The sequence below is a fragment of the Sarcophilus harrisii genome, chromosome 1 (genome assembly GCF_902635505.1).
Source record: "Sarcophilus harrisii chromosome 1, mSarHar1.11, whole genome shotgun sequence".
In the NCBI taxonomy this organism is placed as follows: domain Eukaryota; kingdom Metazoa; phylum Chordata; class Mammalia; order Dasyuromorphia; family Dasyuridae; genus Sarcophilus; species Sarcophilus harrisii.
In genome coordinates this window covers 170,447,738-170,466,982 of record NC_045426.1, presented here as the reverse complement: position 1 = coordinate 170,466,982, position 19,245 = coordinate 170,447,738, and the positions used below count along the sequence as shown (strand labels likewise).

The following is a 19,245-nucleotide window of genomic DNA, read 5'->3' as shown; positions in this document are numbered from 1 at the left end:
GGAACTAAACAAATGCTTTTTGCATGGTTGAATCTGCCAAGATTATCCCCTTGTCCTCATTTAATTTCCTTTTGATTTGATCAGGTTGATCATTTTGGATTTCCAGAGCCATGTGCCCTTTCTCTTTCCCTGGAAATTAACTGTATTCACTTTATGTATAAATTTTATGTCTATTTACTTAGAAGTGTGTATGTGTCTACTGATAGAATGTAAACTCCTTGAGGGTGAGGACTGCTTTGTGTGAGACATTCTTCCTTACATATCCAAGCATCCTGAACATGCTGGGAACACAGTAAATGATTAATAAATGTTCCTTGATTGATTGTGATTACAAATCAAGTATATACTGCATTATCATAACTATATTTACATCTTGTGTGTAACTATGGCTACAGTAACTTTTTACTGTGTTACTGAAATTAATGACCTGAATTAAAATCTGGCCTCTAATACTTTTTAATTGTGTGACCCTGAACAAGTCCCTTAACTTCTATTTGCCTCAGTTTCTTCTGTAAAATAGGTACATACTTGAGAAAGAAAAAGTACCTCTACCAAGAAAACTCTAAGGAGAAAGTCTATCGGGTCATGTAGAATTAGACATGAACTGAATTGACTGAATAGCAAATGTCTATGAAATTATTTAAAGCTTCAGCCCAGTTACCCTATTAAAAAAAAATGAGGTCAATCAGGCATATGACTTATTTTTACTGAATCCAAGTTAGCTCCTTCTTAACCATCGATGCTTCTGTTTCTAAAGTGCTTCACAATCCATTTGTTTAATATCCCACTCTATTATTTTGTTAGGGATTGAATTCAGGTAGTTTTCCTTCTTTTCAAAAATGGGATGTTTGTCTCTCTTTTGATTTCTGGTGCTGTTATGATTCTTCATAAATCACCAGAGGTTACTGACAATTGTGCTGTGTTTTATAGCCAAGCTGTTCAGTATCCTGGTATGTACTTTCTCTGGGCCAGGAAACTTGAACTCTTCTAAATGATTTCTTACCATCTCCTTGCTGAACTTGGTCTCAATTCTCTTAGCAATTCTTGTTCTGTTCTTTCCCTTTTAAAGTCATTTTCCTGTGATAAGAGAAAATGTAAAAATAATAAGTTACACAATTTTGTTTTTTTTTTTTCCTTGCCATCATTCATTTGTATTATATCAGCTGATAGATCTATTTCTACTCAGCTCTTCTTCTTCTCATTATAGCTTTTTAAAGCCCCATTTCTTATTATTGGGTTTTTTCCCTCCTCACAAGTCACAACTTATCTGGGTTTTAGGCTTCTCTTAACAGTGTTATCCATGCCATTTTTTTCTAATTTTTACTGGAGCCAGATGTACTTCCATCTTTCATATGTTAAACCTTGAAATAAATCAAATCCATGAATTGAGGAATAAAAGATCTTTAACTGAGATAACAGAAGAACAAACTCTATCCTGGAGGATGTCCAGTGGATTTCTCAACTCCGAGACCTATGCAAAAGCTTCGTATCTTTAGGAGAGAAAGGGGAGGAGACAGTAAGATGTAGCAAGGCATTATCATGAAACCCCAGTGGTTCTTGGTAACCTGGGCAAGGAAAACTACTTCATTCTGGCAGTTTTGCCTTTTATGCCATGGATTCCAATGGAAATGATAAGGACACTAGAAACTGAGATGCAGTTTGAGGTAGGCTCCTCATAAGACAATGTTTCTGGGAGTGGGGAGGACCTAGGGTGTGGTTCAGCTCAACCTTATCAAGAGTAAATATCTTAAGAGTAGGAAAGTAAGGGCATTATTGAAATTCCAATATTACAAGGATCATTTAGGGGAGTGGTGGTCATTTTACATTTGGTACAAACAATTTCTGTCATTATATTAACAATTTTCTGTCACATATATGCAGTTTAAAAATCTGAATTATCAGACCACTTCCTGTATATTCCTGTGGCTTCTTTAGTGACCCCCCCTCTCCTTCCTTTTTCTGCTGATTAGAATTTATGATTGTATTGTCTGAATTTTGCTTTTGAGATGAAATTGTCAGGAGATGACCTTTGATCAATTGCTCTACTTTTATCAAAATGAGACTTGTACAGATGTCTGGATAGCCAAGCCCACTCATCATAACGCTACTTTCCCCTGCACAAGTTCAGTGATATATGTTGGGAAATAAAGTATCTTTTAAATGTTTGTATTATGGTATAATACTAGAAATAAATCCTTTCTATAGCTAGGTCTCAATTAATGAATAATAAATCCTACAAAATGGTTATATGTATTTGAATTCACTATATTTGAAATTTTAATTATGTAAAAAGCAAAATTGATTCCCTCCCAATGGAACTGTGCTATGTGAATTAAAATAACATGAATATTACATAGTATTCTTTTTGCTAATCAAATCTTATATGTATTTTTTCCTCCTCCAAATACTCTCAATTGTTTCACTCTTCAGTTTATGAATTTCCATGTTGTTTAGATATGGAATATTAAACACATGCTTCTTATTTTAAGTCTATTTCTTTTAGATAAGGCATTGCTGAATTCCAATTTTGAGCCTTGTGCCACCAAGTCTTGGGGAAAATGAAAAGTTGTATTTACTTTAGAGTATTAAAATTTCAAATTCATTTGGCTCATTGCTTGTATTTTGTACATCAGTACACAAACATTTGCAGCTACAAGTATGTTCCCCTGTGTCATTCTTTTGCTTTATTTAGGGAAAGAATCCTTTGGATCATGACTCAATCAGACCAAGAGCATGCAACTAGTTTGGTGGGATTTGGAACTCTGCATCTTGAGAGATGAACTTGAAGCAAGTGTTTTGTTTGAATGGATTTCTTTTTCCCCCAGCCTCAAAAGCAAGAGGTCTCAGAAATTGACTGTATGAAGTTGGGAGCAATAATTAAAATGAAGGAGGATATTCTGATTTTCATTAGTTGGCTAATAATAGGTCTCAGTACAAATCTCACCTGCCCATTGTTTGGGTTTTGATGACTCACAGTGAGCCTAAAAAGCAATTGTTTCTGTTCTGGTCAGAAACTTTGAGGGTATTCCCTTCATAGATTGATTCTTACGTGAAGGCAAAGAGGACCATCTTTTACCACAATTCTTACCTAGCCTGGAACTACTGAATAGGTGTTGCCTCAGATAAACTGAGACTTGGGAAAGACCTTAGCTTAAAAAAGTCAAGGTCTCCCACTGCATCCTGGGCCTTCGGTAGCCATCTTAATTTATCTTTTCCCATTGCACTATGATGCCTGGAGGAGAGAGGGAATTTGTGAAGCTCTGCCTCCCTTAAATTCAATTCTTTCTCAAATCAAGAAATTACCCTCATGATGTCATTGGTCTTCTTCAAAAACAAAAGATGAATCACAAAAAATGGGTGATAGAGATTGGATCCAAATATATCTTGACTGACTGGAACAATGGGGCAAATATAATCAAATAAAATTGACTGGAGAGGAAATAGCAAAGGTTAAAAGTTTTAGTTGAAGAATAACAACATGGTGAGACATTGTCAAACAATAAATAGTTCATGTGAAAAAGACCTAAGGGCTTTACTAAATTACAAGTTCTATGTTGAAACAACAGTGCGACATGGGGACCAAAAAAAACTAAGGAGATCTTAGGTGGCACTAAGAGAAGCACAATGTCACAGTATCCATAATAAGAGAGAGTTCCATTTTTTCGGATAATAGGATATTATGTCTATTTCTGGGCACCATATTTTATTTTATTGAAGATTTTTATTTTCAAAACATATGCAAGGATAATTTTACACCATTGGCCCTTGCAAAACCTTGTGTTTCAAATCCTCCCCCTTTTCCCCTTCCCTCTCTACTAGATATGGGCACCATATTTTAGGAAAGACATTGATGAACTTCATATCTCTGGAATATTCCTCATAATTTTTAAAAATTTGATTTGATTTCTTTTCTAAATTCTCTTCTTCTTTCCAGATACTTCCCCATCCACTGAGAAAGCAAGAAATATAAAACCCCATATAAATATGAAGTCATGCAAGACAAATTTCCATTTTAGCCATATTTTTTAGAAAAAATCAAGAAAACTTCCTAGCTGTGTGACCCTGGGCAAGTCACTTAACCCCAATTGCCTCAGCAAAAGAAAAGAAAAAAAAAGCAAGAAAAACTATGCTTCAATCTTCTCTATAGGTCAATCAGTTTTCTATGTGGAGGTGACGGAATTTTTTATTTCTTCTTCCCACACACGCAGCTACCATTTTTAGTTTATATTATTCTCAATGTTCATTGGGACTTTTAAAATAGATTTCTTACTTGTCTCCATACCTCCTGTTTCTCTTCTCTCTTATTCTCCCTATGCATAGCTACCAAATTAAACCTTGGCTGAGGTGAGAGTTGGACTTCATGCAGAGTTATTTCTAAAGTCTGGTCTCATATGAGTGGTTCTTCAGTTTCATCCTGGTTTGATTATTCCATTGACATGTTTACTTTTTTAGAATGATACTGTGAAATGAAACACTTCCATTTTCTTTTTTTGCCAGGTTCTAAGAAAGGATCTGGTATCTACAAGTGGACAAAAAGGGCATCTAGGAGTGTGTGTGTGTGTGTGTGTGTGTGTGTGTGTGTTTATAGAAAACAAGAGAAGAGAAAACAAACAAGGAACCTTCCAAAGAGTCTGACCCTAGAGAAAAAAGATGGGTTTGAGGATTTCCCTTGGAAGCAAGCAAAAATATTTGGGCTAATTCTGGTGGGCACAATGTAGGAGGCTGCTATTGTGAAAAGATTCCTAGACTTGAAATCAGTAGCAATCTGTGTTTAAATACCAGCTGTGAAAAATACTAGCATTGTCACATTGGGCAGATTCTCAAAGTCTCCGTTTTTTCATCTGAAAGATGAAGATAGTTCCAACAACTATCTCATAGGATTGTAAGAAAAGTGCTTTTAAATCATAAAGCATTCTATAAATGGTAGCTATTAGTGGGAGAGGCAGAAAACTATGTCTTTTTACATAGATATGATCAACGTGTGTTGCCTGAAATCAATAGCATTTACTTTCTAATATAATTTGAAAATTAGAAAAATAACTACCCAGGTAATAAACTTGAAATATATATGCATGCACACACAAAATAGTTAATAATTTTCTCTAAAAGCTAATAACCCAGCCAGTGAAGTTCAGGATCTTTGTTTTAGCAGAGAATAAAAAGAAAGCATGACCATATCAATGACACTCAGATACTGATATGTCCATGGTATCCTTTGGGTCTGGCCATTGTTGATGTTATACAAGTTTTCTACCATTTTGATCATGATGAGAATAACCAAATTGGCCTGTTGGGATCAATATTGATTTTAGCCTGGAAATTCTGCTATCTGTAGCAGTTGCTATGGCTTTGCTTAGTTATTAAATCAAGCAGCATGATGACATTCTCTACAGAATAATGCCACAAAATTCTCTATGGATAGCTCCACTCTACAAATCCTACCTTTCCAACGGAGAGATTGAACAGATCACTAAAGAGCTCTTTGAAAAATAAACCCTAGAAGCAAGATTTAAACACTGAATGGAAAATGACACCCTAAAGCTTATGAAAAAAGCTTCTTTCTTCTCTTTTTTTTTTTTTTTTTAAACTATCATCACTCATCTGGGACAAGCTCTCCAAAGCATGCTAAAAAAGCCCAGGTGGAAATATACTGTGGCCTGGGTGACAAACCAAGCATCATGTTGATGGATTATGTGGCTGGAATCTATAAAAAGGCAAAATAAGAAGAATATTATAGAGTAAAGTGAAGACAGAGGGGGTAAAGCAGGGCACTATGTGCTGCTGGCAGGGGCAGTAGATTATTGATTGAGAGAGGTATTCCCACAGTTTTCCTTAGAATATATGGCACTGTGTAACAATATCTCATTGGGGTTCCTATTCCACCTACTTTGAGATGAGGTGCTATATATAGTACCTCTTGAAGTATGTATAGTAGAAAGAATCAAGGGTTATTGATTTAGAACTGAAATGGACCCTTGACATCAGCTAGTCAATTGGTCCAATTCCCTTATTTTATAGATGAGGGCCAAAACAGAAACATGGTTTTGTCCAAGGTTATAAGAAGTAAATACATATACATGGTTATTATAGTCTAGTAAGAGGGTATTCACAGAATGGCTGAGACAAGTAACTGGGCAAATTGAGAAATATCTCCTGGAGTACATGAAATTGGAACATAATACTGAGGGAAGATAGGGAATTTAAGAGGTGGGGGTGAAGAGGGAGAGGATTGCAGGAATGGAGGACAGTCGGTACAAAAGTATGGAGCCCAGAGATGGAGTGTTAGATATAAGGAAATGCCAGTAGGACGGTACAACTTCTAGTGCAGAGTTCATGAAAGAGAATGAAATATGAAAAGACTGCAAAAGCTTCAAATGCCAAAGCGGACATTATAGTTTGTCCTTGAGGTAATAGGGAGCCAAAGGAACTTATTGAGGTGAGGAGTGACATGGTAGATATGTGTTTTAGGAAAAACATTTGGCAGCTAGGTTGAGGAAGACTGGAAGAAGGCGAGATGAGGCAGAGACACTAATTGGAAAGTTATTGTAACAGTCTGGAAAAGAAATGATGAGAAATTACAATTCAAAATAATACAACTAAAATAACATAATATTGTATAACATAATTTAGATTATATTATGGTGGCTGTGTGAATGAGAGAAACTGATTCTACTTGAGAAATGTTGTGAAGACAGAAACTATAAGACTACAACAGATTGGATATGTGGGATAAATGCAAGTGAGGATTTAAGAATGGTACTAAGATTGTGAACTTGGGTTGGGAGGATAATGTTACCCTTTAAAATAATGGTAAAGTTTAGAAGAATGGAGGATTTTTGAGGAAAAAAAATGAATCTCTTTTGGACACATTCAGTTTGGGATGTTTATGGGATGTCCTTTTTGACATGAACAAAAGAGAGTTAGTGAAGTCAGACTTAAGGGATAAATATATTGGTCAGGGAATCATCTGCATGGAGATGATAATTGAACAGAAAGAGTCTTAGGGGACTGATACTGAGCATGATAAGGGTGAAGAATTAGCAAAGAAAACTGAGAAGTAATGATCAGACAGGTGGGAAAAGAACCAGAAGAAATTGATGATGAGAAAATCCAGAGAGTCAGGTCAATAGTGTCAAATGCTTCAGCAAGGTCCAAAAGAAGGAGGTTTGAGAAATGGCCATCAGATTTGGCAGTTGGGTTATTTGTAACTTTGAAGAGAACAGTTTCAATTAAAGGATGATAAAATAAGACATATGGCAGGTTTATAAGAGAATGAAAGTAAAGAAATGGAGGCAGTAAATGGATAGACAGATTTCTCAAAGAGCTCCTCAAGAAGAAGATATAATGATAGGGAGTGGAGATGATAAAATCAAGTAAATGTTTTTAAAGATGGGGGACATATTTGAAAGAAGGAGAGGAGTCAAGAAATTAAAATTGATGGGGGGGTAAGGGAAAGGGATAGGAAGAGAGAGAGGGTGAGAAACAGGGAGAAAGGATAAGGAATGGGGGAGAGAGAGAAGAAAGGGAAAAGAGAGAAAGAAGGAGAGGGATAAAGAGAGGGGGGAGAAGGGGAAGAAAGAGAGGTGAGAGGAAAGGATGGAGAGAAGAAAGGAAGAAAAGAGGAAGGGAAGGGAAGAGAAAACCTTCTGGATTATATGGGAGGAGATGGCATCAAGAGCACTTGTAGAGGAATTGGTCTTGATGAAGAAAAGAATTTCCTTTTCAACCAAGATTGGAGTTAATGAGGAGAAGGAAGAAGATAGTATTTGAATAATGTCAAAGAAGGGGAAAAAAGACCTTCTCAGCTTCAATTTTTTCAACAAAGCCTGAAGTGAGATCCTTAGGCTGAAAGAGTTGAGGGAGCTGCCACCATCGGAGGTTTGAGGAGAGATGAGGAAGTTTGGAACAGCTATTGTAGAAAATGAAATAATCAATAAATTAGGGAGGATTTAGTGAAGGCTTAAATTAAGATTATATAACATAAATTTGTTTTGGACAGTCAGTATGGTTTGGTGATTTCCTTTAGCATTCAGCAACACGTGAATAAAATAAAGAGAGGAAGGTGGGGAGAGTTATCTAAAGTTGGGGTTTTAGTAATAGAGCAAGGTGTCAAGAGATTCTTTAGTAGAGAGGAGTGTAGATTTAAATTGATTCAGAAAGGGGTCAACAGCTAGAGAAACTGTGGGTGATGCAGTAGTGATGGTCTGGGAAAGAATTGAACAGTAGAGGTAATGAAAGTCATGGTGAAGTCTTTAAAGTTAGGAGTCTTTAAAAGAGAGGGAAAGATGAGGTGATAGAAGATAATTGGATAAAATTCAAGTTCATAGAATATTTGTGGATAATAGCAAGATAAAAATGGCAATCTGTGCTTCCCCATGCAATCTGTTGTGATATATTGTTTTTATTTTAATATGGGAAGAAAATTTGACCTTACATGATATATGTTGGAAGAAGGGAAGAATATTTTAATAGGTATTATTATGCAAATATTTGGAATCCCTGGAAATTGGCAGACTACAATTTGAAAACTGTTGCTCTAATGAATCATTGCCCTAATCATTCCTATAAAGTAATCAGCATATCATAACTTTTGAAGGTTGATTGATTCATGATGACCTGGACATTGTCCTTCTGGGAGAAGGCAAAAATATCTGATTTATTTTTATTTTGCTGTGGAATGTGGGGAGACAATGTGTGAGAAATGTTAAACAGGTCAGAGATAGGGGTTTATTAATTCTGCTATCTAAAATATTTAATGTCAGTTGAGTAGCTAACCTTCCCAGCAAATGATTGAAGACTGTTTTCTGAAAAGTAGGGGATGCCTTGCTCTGCTTCTCTAGGCCACAAGTATTACCTTGTTAGATGATAGGGAAACAAATCCCCATGGGGCTGGATTAATTTCAGCCCTATGTTCCTTTCATCTCTGAAGATCAAAAGAATTCTACAATTACTGAGAGACTTGTGAAGTCTTATGTTTTTTTCCATTGGAATATTTTTCATTAATAAAAAAAGCAGTTCACCAAATTATTGCTAAATAGGAGACGTAAGAACTCTCTGGTCTCCCAGTTCCTTGTTCATCCATCATTCGTTAGGTTGGAGGCAGAGTTGGCTTTTCTTAGCATATGAAACTCCCTAATAATCTTTGTTTATTCACTGATGGGATCACTGTGGTGGAGAGAAACCTGAAAGGTGACAGGCTATGTGGGAGGGAGAGCAGAAGCAAATTTATTTTGCTACAGTCTTGTAAAATATTATTATTGTATAAAATACAGAGATAATTCTCATATTTCCTGAATTAGTATTTGATTTTTCTATTGCTTTATGACTGAGATAGATATACTACTCTGCCTAGCCACATTCTCTACCCTCCAAGGTAGAAGAGGGAAATATTGAAGAGTTCAGTGCTATGAAGGAATCTTCTCTCAGACATCCTCAGTAAATGGTCAGCTAGCCTCTGTTTGAAATTTTCTGGAGAGGAGACTCCACTAACCAGCTTGCCCCCTCAGTCAGTTCATTCTATTTTCAGATAGTTTTATTTGTTATGAAGTTCTTCTTCTTTTTTTAAATATATATATATATATATATATACATATATATTTATTTAATAGCCTTTTATTTACAGGTTATATGTATGGGTAACTTTACAGCATTGACAATTGCCAAACCTCTTGTTCCAATTTTTCCCCTCTCTCCCCCCACCCCCTCCCCCAGATGGCAGGATGACCAGTAGATGTTAAATATATTAAAATATAAATTAGATACACAATAAGTATACATGACCAAACTGTTATTTTACTGTACAAAAAGAATCAGACTCTGAAATATTGTACAATTAGCTTGTGAAGGAAATCAAAAATGTAGGTGGGCAAAAATATAGGGATTGGGAATTCAATGTAGTGGTTTTTAGTCATCTCCCAGAGTTCTTTCTCTGGGCGTAGCTGGTTCAGTTCATTACTGCTCCATTGGAAATGATTTGATTGATCTCATTGCTGAGGATGGCCAGGTCCATCAGAATTGATCATCATATAGTATTGTTGTTGAAGTATATAATGATCTCCTGGCCCTGCTTGTTTATGAAGTTCTTCTTAACATCAAGCCCTGATACCTCAAGTATCAATGTGCTATTAGCATTACTCCACATATTTTTGGAGCTCCTCTTTGAGAATTATCTTTGGGGCCTATTTGGAAGTGTGTGAGGAGAATGGATTGAAAGACAGGGAATAATGGCTTTGTGCCTTAAAAATGAGCTTAATTTTGAGAAACAAAACAGGAACAGGCTTTTATAAAAGCCTTTTGTAGGCATGGCCTGTTTGCTTTACTTGGTGGGAAAGTCTTTGCATCTTGTTCAAAACTAAAGAAAAGGGGCAGTTAGATGGCACAGTGGATAGAGCACCGACTCTGAAGTCAGGAGGACTTGAGTTCAAATCCAGCCTGATACACTTAATACTTCCTAGCTGTGTGACTCTGGGCAAGTCACTTAACCCCAACTCCCTCAGCAAAAAAACAAACAACGACAACAATAACAACAAAACTAAAAAATGATTGACTAGCAAAAGTCAACTTGACCATGGAATGAGGCAAATCTGAACTGAGGAGCTTATCCCAATACCCATTCTTCTTGAAGAGTAGGGTTTCCAGAACTTAGCTACTAGGTCCCATCCAGCTCATCATTTAGCACAATAGTATTCCATCATAATCATATAATACAACTTGTTCAACCACTCCATAATTGATGAGCATCTCAATTTCCAATTCTACCAAAGAAGAGCTACTATATTTTTGTACACATAGGTCATTTCCCTTTTTTCCTTTATCTCTTTGGAATACCGACTCAGTGGTATTTCTGAATCAATTACAGTTTTATAACCCTTTGGACATAGTTCCAAATTACTCTTCAGAAGAGTTGGACACTTCACAATTTTACCAATAATTCATTAGTGTCCAAATTTTTCTACATTCACTCCAATTTTGTTATTTTTTTCTCTTATTGTTGGCCAAGGTGATATGTGTGAGGTAGTATCTTAGAATTGTTTTAATTTACATTTCTCTAATAATAGTGATTTAGAACATTTTTATATGATGATAAATAGCTCTGATTTATTCTTTTATCTTTGACCATTTTTCTTCTTCCTTTGACTGTTTATCAATTTTATCATCATAATTTTATGAATTTGACTCAGTTCCCTATATCCTTGAAAAAATGAGAAACTTTATCAGAGAAACATGCTGTAAAAACGTTCCCCTCAGTTTTCTGCTTTTCCTCTAATCTTGACTGCATTAGTTTTGTACAAAACTTTTAAAATTTAATGTAATCAAGATAATCAATCTCACTTCCCATGATCAGAGCATCACTCTTAATAGAATTTCCAATGTGATAAATTGCATATGATCAAGGAAAAAAAATGATGTTTGTCTACTACAAGGAAATCACTGCAAAGTTTTATCAAAAGTCTCATTTATTTTGTTCACTTGTATGATTCAGAGAGATTGAGAGAGAAAAAATCTGCTCCCTTTAAGAAAGAAGCAGTTTGTCTTAGCCAGTTTCTTTATAAAATGGAGCTGAATCATCAATTAGGAAGCAGGAGAATTGATTACATTAGAAGTGTATCCTTGGGGTACAACCAACTCAGAGAAACACAGAATCTCTGAATTGGTAGGATTGTCAGAGTTCAGTTAGGACCTAAACAGGAACTTCTACAACTTCACCAGGTTACCTCACCTTGGCTTGAAGACATGAAACAATAGGAAACTAATTCTCTGTCCAATCTAGTTTTAGCCAGTTCCATTAGGAAGGTTTTCTCAAAATTCTTCTTTTCTCTATTTTCCCCAATGTCTAAAATGTTAAATCCTATTGATTCTACTTTTAAAATATTTCTTGCAAATGCTCTCTTCTCTATGCTGATTCTATCACCGCCATCACCACCCTAGCATAGGCCCTCATCACTTTGCTCCTGAACTATTGCAATAGCCTTCTGTTTGTTGTCTCTATGTCATTTCTTCCCACTCTAGTCCACTCTCCAATCCACTATCAAATTGATCTTCCTAAAGTTCAGAGCTGACCATGTCACTCCCAAATTTGATAAGATTCAGTGTCTCCCTTGACTCCAAGATCAAATATAAAACCTTCTGTATGGTCTTTAAAACCTTTCATAACCTAATTCTTCCTACCTTTGCATTTTTCTTGTAACTTCTTCCCCTTCATGTTCTTATTTATCCAGTGACTCTGGGCTCCTTCCTCTTCCTCAAACACAAAACTTGATCTTTCCGTGCAGGAACAATGGCTTGGAGAGCACTGATGTTGGAAGCTATGGAGATTACAATGAGGATGAAAACTAGGTTATGGTTTAATATGTGAAACCATTATTCTTGGGTTGCTAAATATGTTAGAATCTTTATTTTTTCAATGGAGGGAACTTGTTTGGGAAATTTTCTCTACTCATAGAACAGATAAAGTCTTATGGAAATACTTAAGGCATATAGAAGTTAAACAAGTTGCTCAGCATTAGCTACTGTGTGTGTGTGTGTGTGTGTGTGTGTGTGTGTGTGTGTATGTGTGTGTGTGTTTGTGTGTGTGTGAGAGTTGGGGTTAAGTGCCCAGATCCCACAGCTAGGAAGTAGTGTCTGAGGCCAGATTTGAAGTCAGGTGACTTCAGGGCTGCTCTATCCACCTAGTGGATTTACCCACCTACTAACACAAGTGGTAATTGAATCTGATCTTCTTGACTGCAAACAAGCTGCTTTTATATTCTTGTGTAATTTGGTTAAAAGTTTTCCAGATTCTTTAAAAAAATTTTATTGAAAACTGGGAAAACATTTTTACATTCAAAGGTTCTAATAAAGGCCTCATTTCTAAAACATACAGAGAATTGACTCAAATTTATAAGAAATCAAGCCATTCTTCAATTGATAAATGGTCAAAGGATGTGAACAGACAATTTTCAGATGAAGAAATTTAAAACTATTTCTAGTCATATGAAAAGTTACTGCAAATCACTATTGATCAGAAAAATACAAATTAAGGCAACCCTGAGATGTCACTACACACTGGTCAGATTGGCTAGGATGACAGGAAAAGATAATGACAAATATTGGAGGGGATGTGGGAAAACTGGGACACTGATACATTGCTGGTGGAACTGTGAACAGATCCAACCATTCTGGAGAGCAATTTGGAACTATGCTCAAAAAGTATCAAACTGTGTTTGTCCACTCTCCAATCTGCTATCCCAGCAGTGTTTCTCTTGGGCTTATATGCCAAAGAGATCTTAAAGAAGAGAAAGAGACCCACATGTGCAAAAATGTTTGTGGCAGCCCTTTTTGTAGTGGCAAGAAACTGGAAACTGAGTGGATGCCCATCAATTGGAGAATGACTATAAGTTATGGTATATGAATGTTATGGAATATTATTGTTCTGTAAGAAACGACCAGCAGGATGATTTCAGAGAGGCCTGGAGAGACTTACATGAACTGATGCTAAGTGAAATGAGCAGAACTAGGAAATCATTATACATGGCAACAACAAGACTATATTGTCACTGGACTTATACCTCCATCAATTCTGATGGACGTGGCTTTCTTCAACAATGAGATGATTCAAACTAGTTCCAGTTGTTCAATAATGAAGAGAGCCATCTACACACAGAGAGAGGACTGTGGGAATTGAGTGTGGACCACAAAACAGCATTTTCACTCTTTTTGTTGTTTGCTTGCACTTTATTTTCTTTCTCAGATTTTTTTCTTCATATTTTTCTTGTGCAGCAAGATAATTGTATATATATATATATGTATCTATACATATATTGGATTTAACATATATTTTTTATGGATTACATGTTAATGTATTGAACTCCCTGCCATCTAGGTGATGGGGTGGGGGGAAGAAAGGGAAAATTTTTAACAGAAGGTTTTGTAAGGGTCAATGTTGAAAAATTACCCATGCATGTTTTTTTTAAATAAAAAGCTTTAATAAAAAAATTTCATTGAATGTCAGCTTCTTTCAAATACTTTCTTTGAGTTTGCATTTGTTATATTTTTATTAGATGTGCAGATAACAGAATTTTTGCATTTTCTGAATCTTGTTTTTCTTTTATAAATTTAAAATGCTTGTTACATAAAATAAAAAATCAACATTAATGACTTATTTTGAAAATAACATTATTATATTTATATATTATTAATATATTTTATATTACATAAATATAATTTAAAATAAAATAAAAACAATAAAAATAACTTGTGAATAATAAAAACTTAGTTTCCCCCCATCTCTAAATATTGTGATACAATAAGGCTTTCAGTGAGATTCCCTAGTCTTCTCGACTTTTTCATTTAGCATTAAAGCCATGGATGGCTCTGTAATTCTTGGTACCTCTGGGTTCCAGGAAGTTTTCATTTACCACTAGAATGAGAAAACTGTCATGTATCCACTAGAGTTTGAGTTGGGCCTTGAAAAATATGTAGAATTTTTATAGCCACAGATAGGATTGGGAGGCGTGGGGGTACTTGGGTCAGACAGATAGCTGAATCAAAAGCAAAAACAAATGCATGATATGATCAGAGAAAGTCTAGTTTGACTAGAATTTTAGATGCATGAAGAAGAGCTAGGGGAGATAAGTCAATAATATAATAGAACAGCTACATGAAGCTAGTGGATAGAACACTGGGCTTAGAATCAGGAAGATTTATCTTTATAAGTTCAAATCTGAACTCAACACATTAGTTGTGTGATCATGGACAAGTCAATTCTGTTTGCCTCAGTTCCTCATCTGTAAATGAGCTGGAGAAGGAAATAGCAAACCATCCTAATATCTTTGCCAAAAAATTCCAAATGGGATCATAAGTGTGAGATATGACTGAAAAACAAATGAGCAACAGCAACAAAAAAGATAATGTAGCAGCACCCAATAAAATGTAAGCTCCTTGAGAATATTAATATTGCAGTTTTTGTCTTTGTTATTCCAGTGCATAACACAGCCCCTAGCACAAAATAGCATAATACAGCCTGGTTAGATTGAACCCCATCTCACATATACAGGAAAGTAGAGTAGACAGGTGGTGGAAATTATGTAATCACTCTGAAAATAATTTAAAATATTAATGCATTTAAAAATGTAAAACAGTCTAGAAAGACTGATGAATCTATTAGGTACGGATTCTGATGCCAAATGAATTTTACTAACCCATGTTTTTATGCTTAACTGGACTATCCCTAGTGAATGTATTAAAAGATCACTAAAGTTTTATTACCTAGTTTGGGATATAAAAGCACTCAGATCATCTTCTTTTCTGGAGCCATTCAGGCCCAGCCTGAAATATTCTGGGGTAGGGCTGGTTGCTTAGGACTACACTTGGTGCTGCATCATCTCTCAGGACCAGAGAGAATATCCATACCCAGTGACACATCCTCAATATTCTTTGTTCTCTAATTTGATTTGAACTATTGAGGAAATCCTATATTATGCTGTCAGAAAGTGAGTTGAACTGAGAAAAGGAAACCAATTAAGGCTTTTGATTATAAAAGTGACATGATCATAAATGTGATTTTGGAAAATTATTCTGGTGTGTGTAGGATAGGCTGGAGGTGGGTGAGACTGAAAGCAGATTGATTAGATTTGGCTCTCTCCCTCTTAGGAAGATGAAAAAAAAAGCAAATCAAAACCCAAAATCCCCAACTCAACTAAAGCCATAAGAGAGCTTTTCAGATCACTGCAGGGTAGTATGTGAAAAAATAATTAGGTGTGCTCTGCCTGATTGGGACAAAAGCAGAAAGTTGCAGAGGGACAGATTTGGGCTTGATGTAAGGAAATTTTCTTAATACTTATTGGTATTTAAAAATGAAAAGGGCTGTCTTGGGTGTCTTAATGGTTTTTCTTTTATTGGATTTTTTCAATTCAATTTAATTCAGTAAACAATTATTGTCTACCATAGGTAAGGAGGCACTGAGCTATATGCTAGACATATAAAAACAAAGCATAAATGGTTTCTGTCTTTAGTGATCTTATATTCTAAAGGGAGGATACTATGTCAATAAGTCAAAAAGCATTTTATATGTGCCTTCCAAAGATGGGTGCTGGGCAGGACCAAGAATACAAAAAAAGAGAAAGCAAGCCCCATCCTCAAAGAAACTACATTTTATTGAGAGGAGAGTTTGGAGGCAGAGAGTAACCCATATACATATTATACCAAATATATACAATGTAATTACTAAATAGTATAAAGAGAAAAAAATCAACATAATTTGAGGAAGGGAAGAATGCTAATTTTCAAGATCTTGAAGTCTTCCTACAGGAGGTGGTGCTTGTGTTAAGCTTCGAAGGAAATTAGGGATTCTAAGAGGCAGAGGTGAGAAGGGAGGCCCTTACAGGCATTGAGCTTAGAGAGTCTGTGCAAAGATATAAGAGATGGATTCGCACATAAGGCATTCTCATTATATAGAGATCAGGAGAAGCAATATAAGGACATTCTCAAGGAGTCTCAGAAGAACTTTGGGATGGCATGAAGGATGCTGGCAAAAGTCTGCTAAGTATGGCATGTTCACATCAAAGAAGACACTATACTCTGAGTAAAGTAGAACTATAGTAGCTCAAAAGAACTATGAGATATGCAAATTTAGAGATATTTCCATTCCAAATGTTCATATGGACTATTTGCTCTTGACCTGTAAGAGAGCCTCTAAATCTTATATTGTTCTGATCAGTCATAGGTAGACACATTCCACATTAACTCCAACATAGTGATGTCACTTTGGTCCTCTTTGAGAATGAAGGATCATCATCAGTACCAAAGGAAATGGACTATCTAGTTTGGGGAACATCTATTAGGTCAGTTTGACTATTATGTAGAGAATAGGAATGGGAGCAATATGAACTCTGGAAAAATAGATTACAGAGGACTTTGAATGTTGTATTGAGGAATTTGTATCTTGAATCTTGGGATCTTGGAGCTGGAAGGGACTCCAGAGTCCATCTAGTTTAACTTCCTCAACTGACCTATGAGGAAACTGAATCATTTACTCAAATTTGCACAGGTCATTGATAAGAGAGCTGGAATACAAACCTTCCAAATCTCTAGCTCTTACAGGGCTAATGGCTAAACAATGAGTGAGTGCTAACATGGAATTTTAAAGGAAACCACACAAAGTTGGAGGATAGGATAGTTGGGCAACTTGTCACTTAACTCAATTAGACTTAGAAATTACTTAAGTGACTTCCAACTTTTTGCAGTAAAAGCTTTCTTCTTTTTAAAAATAATATTTCATTAATTTTCCCAATTACATGTAATTTTCAATATTCTTTAAAATTTTTTGAGTTCTAAATTCTCTTCCTCTCCTCTCCCCTCCCTGTGACAACAAGCAACTTGATATAGATTATATATATATATGTGTGTGTGTGTATATATATATATATATATATATATATATATACAGTCATATACAGCTTATTTCCATATTAATCATGCTGTGAAAAAAGTGAAAAATAGCCTCAATTTGTATTCAGTTTCTTTGTCTGGAAGTGGGTAGCATTTTTCATCGTGATTTCTTTTGAATCATATTGGATCATTGTATGACTGAGAATAACTACGTCTTTCACAGTTGATCATCATATAGTATTGCTGTTACTATGTACAATGATCTCCTGGTTTTGATCACTTCACTTTGTATCAGTTCATGTATGTCTTTTCAGGTTTTTATGAAATTATCCTGTTTGTCATTCTTTATAACACAATAATATTCCAAGTAACTTTCTTAAAAGGGATAGAGAGTTCATTATATAACAAGTGAATTTTTTCCTCACCTAAATCATTCTCAAAGTAAAGTATCTAGAACATAAACTTGTTATTTTAGTTAAAAATTTTAAATGCTTAGGCTTTTTGTGGTGTCATGTTTCTTAACATAAATTGCAATGATATGATAAAACACAAATGGATACAATAAATTTGCTAAATTATAAATAGGTAACATTTCATTGACTTCCTGGACATCTTCAATTAACTTTACTTAAATAAAATAACCATACCAATGCTTCAATTTTCAGATATGTATTGCTACATGGATTGTCTGGAAAAGCAAACACAAAAATCATTGCTTTAAAAAATATAGCATATATCTTTCAAGTAGAATTGTATCTCGATGTAGTAGAAGAATCTTCTTCTACATAGATTCTTCTACGTATCAACATTTTAAAAGAAAAAATGTTTAAGGGAAAATTGTCTTATTAATTATTTTGTACTATAATTTATCTTACATATCTCTAAACAATGAATGGAATTTTTCTCCCAGAGAAAGTCTGCTTTTATAAAATGACGTCCAAGTTGGCAAGTAACAAAAATGAGATGGCATTTCCCAATAGACAATTGTGTAGTAGATATCAGAAACATTTATTCTGCTGATAAAACCTTCTTAAACAATCCCCTCATAATGTGAATGAACCAAATTTTACAGTTCCATCTGAGTTAAAATATACCACGTATAAGGATAGATATATACATCAAAAAACTTTAAATACTAATTAGAGGAATTGCTGGCAAATCTCTAGACATTTTCTTTCTATCTCCAGATATTATCTATAGGAGAATGTAAATATTGGCCTGACTTCAAAAATATGTATGTAAATAATAGCATAGCAATATATGATAAAATTTTACATATATATATCAAAAATAATATGCTAAGATGTGATATAATTAAAAATGATACACTATAACAGCATATACAATATAATATAACATAATATATTTTCCAATTACTGTAATGTTTCTACTGGCAAATCACAGACAACCATAAGGAACCAATGAAGGTTTTTGATAAGTCACATGGTCAAATCTGCATTCAGTGATTATCTGTCAGTGATGTTTTATTTAGGATTCTTGAATAGGTGCAAGTTGGACTAGATGGATTTTGGGATACCTTCCACTCCTGAGATTTTGTCAAACATTGACTAGCATTCTAAGGGAGAAGTTCATCATGGATGTCATTTCTCTGGAGTTTAACATGCTTGCCCCTATCTTCATGGAGTTGAAATGAATACAAGATGCTTTATTTTTTACACAGTGGGAATTTAATGAATGTTTGCTAACTAAATTAATATTGAATTAATTAAGGGTGTTGAAGTGCACTAAGAGAGTCAGAGAAAAACTGAACATGCAAGAAGGAGGATGGGTAATTGGTAGAGAAGATGTGAAGAGGTGAGGTTATAGGTGGAATGGTTCATTTCTGCAGGGAGGAAAACTGTCTTTTGAGACTGAAAA

The 19,245-nt window shown here is 35.0% G+C and overlaps 1 pseudogene; it reads right to left on the bottom strand.

The window, feature by feature from the left end:
* Window positions 1-690: 690 nt before the first annotated feature.
* The window catches only part of LOC100914352, a 53,907-nt pseudogene continuing 35,352 nt past the window's right edge, over window positions 691-19,245 (bottom strand).